The 3397-nt window shown below is 42.3% G+C and overlaps 1 pseudogene across 1 annotated transcript in view; it reads left to right on the top strand.

Annotated features, from left to right (window-relative positions):
* Nucleotides 1–1514: 1514 nt before the first annotated feature.
* LOC145468948 (uncharacterized) overlaps nt 1515–3397 on the top strand; it is a 7472-nt pseudogene continuing 5589 nt past the window's right edge. The window contains exons 1-2 of the transcript XR_014042254.1: nt 1515–1645; nt 2134–3061. The product of XR_014042254.1 is annotated as an uncharacterized LOC145468948 (transcript). The remainder of the gene's footprint in view (nt 1646–2133; nt 3062–3397) is intronic.

The raw sequence follows: 3397 nt of genomic DNA, 5'->3' as shown, positions 1-3397 counted from the left end.
TGAGCACATAAAGTGACGCAGCAAAAACAATTGACTGGAACGGCTGAATACACCAGCAAATGTAAAGAATGAGTAAGCGCGATATCTTACTGAATTTCAACACGGCAGTTTAGAGGACCTGATCTCAAGGTTATACTATATAGTTCAATAAATCACATGGTCACTAGGAAACGTTGGGCTTGAGAACAGGCTCGAAAACAAGCTTTTGTGTTGAAACTACTCTATGTCTAGTCGCTTGGCAAGTTACCGTAATGCACGTGTTGAGCTCAGAAAATGACGCAACAAAAGCAATTGACTGGAACGACTGAATACAGTGGCCAATATTATGAATGAGTGGGCGATAGCTTTCTGAATTTGCACACTCATGCTAATTTTAAGGGCTCTTTCTCAGATGCCAGCAATGTGTTCTCTCTGAACCTTGGAAAAAGTTCCTATGGCAATTTGTCGGGACTGTGTCTCAAGGAAGGACGTAAATTTAATGGTACGATCTCATTGTTTATTACTTACTATTCCAATTTGATTTGCTTGATGTCTCAAAGAAATTTTCCAGCGAGGTTCTGTTGAGCGGCTGAATAAGTCACTGTCGTCACTAGGAAACAACCACAGTTGTTTCCTAAACATTGAGCTTTGCAACCCAGTAAAGGACGCCTCTTTGGTGTGCCCGTCAGCTTTTGTACAGAAGTCTAGAAGAGCCTAGACTGGTAGTTTTTAGCTGGTAAACCCAGGCTTTAGTAGTGAAACTTATCTTCTTTCATGTTTTGTAGCTTCGCAAGATAACGTAAAGCATGTGTTTGAGCACAAAAATGACGCAGCAAAAACAATTGTCTGGAACGACTGAATACAGGACCTAATATTTAGAATTAGTGTGTGCGAGATAGCTTTCTGAATTTCAACACTGATTGGGGGCTGTATGTCATGTTTACACTTTGTTACATGGTCATTAACAGTGTTCTATCAATATAGAGCTAAAATCGTCTTTAAACAAGCATAGTAAGAAATTACCAGGTACAGTAAGACAACATGAGCAAAGGTACGAGAACTCTAGTAAACGATGTTTCCAGAGGACCGCAAATCTTTGACTGAAAATCAGTACGACAGAAATAGAAATTTGAAGATAGTACCCTGCAAAACCTTTCGGAAAAATTGCACGTCTGTCCATTATAGCGCCTTTTCATAATAATAGATGTCCAACAGTAGCAATTAATTAAAAGCATGAAATGTAGACATGATGATAGATGCGAATGCGGCAGCCATACCACAACCTTGAAAAAGAGACCTGAAAAAAATTTCAGGCTTTGAACGGGATTCGAACCCACGACCTTTGCTCTGGTCGTGGGTTCGAATCCCGTTCAAAGCCTGAAACTTTTTTCAGGTCTGTTTTTCCAGTAGTGTTATGGCTGCATTCCCATCTATCATCATGTCTATATCAACTTTTCCATGACTGTCAGCAGCGGAAACCAAACTCATGCCATTGTTGATTTCCTATTCAGTGATATAAATCGAAGGAAATCGGGATGGCCCAGAAGACGGTCCAATTTAGCATCGATCTGGTGGAAGCTGCCCTTGAACACAGACAGTTCTTACAGCTCGTTGATGACCATCCACACCTGTATGCTGGACCACACGTTCGGAATGCAATCAGGAGGTATGTCTACTCCAAGTTCGGCAAATGATTTAAATTTCAAGTCCAATCATTGCATATTTTTAAGGTCCGCGCACGTTTTGCATGCACGTTTTGTTGTGATCAAACTGCAATCCAATCGTAGGCTGCTTGCGATCGTAGCCCTGCGGTGATTTCTGCACCACTTGTCCTTCACTGATTCACGTAACGGTACCCTTGAACTCAACTTGATTACAGATCTGTACTCGATATGACGGGTAATCAAGCTAAACAGTTTTGAACCTAAAATAACCTTTAGCTTGCGGAGGTTTCCCGTTTAAACATTGGATTACCATGCCTGCCTGCAACATGGGCATCTTACAAAACTCCTCTCAGTAACACCGTTTGTCTTAAAAATTATGAAGCATTGCAATTGTTCGTCTAAATGATGTCTCTATACATGCATACAATTCAGGTTTGCAGAATGATTCTGTCTCTCTCGGTCTGACGTGCCGTGTTTGTAACACCTTTAGATATGAACTGTTCTGGTTGCCACTGCTTGTTCAGTCGTCCGTCACTGAGGACATCGCAGCACCTCTCGACATTGCCTGGGTGTGGCATGTACACATGTTGTCGCCCATCAGCTACGAAAAGGACTGAATTGAAGTTGTCTCAACTCTGGTGGATCATAAGATCCTAGTCGGAGAACAACGTACAAGAGGACTCGAAAGAGCCAGGATCTTATGGAAGAAGTTTTATCCTAGCGAACCTTTTGAAGTTGACCTGACGACTTATATTGGTCATGTGCCTGATTTTGAGTCGCGAATTGAGTATGACATCACAGCGGCCTGCGGTCGGCAGAGGGTATTTTACTACCAGGTCTCTTTACCTCATTATGGAGACAAGAAGTTCTTGACTAGAGCATTGGAGAGATACAAACAGCACCTTGTGCTCAAACAACAAAATCCAGATCTGTTCTTTGTACCATGCTACGACTTTGACCTCATTTGGCATGCGCATCAGGTACATCCGCTGATATACCAGAAGGACACCACTGAAATCCTAGGAAAGGTGCTTAACCACAATGATTCTGTGAACGACCGCCGGCCTGGCTCAAAGCTATCAACGTCTTATGAAACAACGCGACAGAAATGGAAAGAAATTGGTCAGGAATTTGCGGTGAGGGGCGCCATGTTCCGTGGGGAGCCTCCGCTCTCAACTAGTACCCAAGCTGAAGTGGTGGATTACACTGGACTGAAAGCACTTGAGTACACCGTGAAGCTGACTCGTCTAGAAGTTGAAGGCCTCCCAGAATCTAAATCGTACACAGTAAGAATCTATGTCGTAAATGGCAAACAAGTTCTTGAGACGCGTTTTCGTGGACCAACTGCCAGTCTGACAAATTCTAACAATGTGCTATCGACGTTCAAGTTTAAAACAAAGGATAGCAACAGCCTTCGGGTAAGGGAACTAAATAATGAGTTAATCAACACAACAAATTCCATATTTGAGTAGTATGCCTGTCAAAATACGGTTACCGTGGAAACGTCAAGTTACGAGTACATTGATATTTTATACTAAATTGCTCCCAGATAACCCTAAAAAATTCTCAGCCTCGGATAATGCAATTCTAGCTTTCTGATTGGTTCACTGGATCTCGGTTACCAGCCATTATACCTGAATTTGACCTTATATGGAAATGAAAGCGGCAAATGTCGCTCGGCATGAGCTTTTTCGCGTGAAGCGAAGTTTCGTCGACAAAAAAAATGGATGAAAAAAAGCACATTCGGTGAGCTA

This window comes from Orbicella franksi, chromosome 2 (assembly GCF_964199315.1).
Source record: "Orbicella franksi chromosome 2, jaOrbFran1.1, whole genome shotgun sequence".
NCBI classification, from domain to species: Eukaryota; Metazoa; Cnidaria; class Anthozoa; order Scleractinia; family Merulinidae; genus Orbicella; species Orbicella franksi.
The sequence above is the reverse complement of the archived record's forward strand: the minus strand, read 5'-3'. Positions and strand labels throughout refer to the sequence as shown.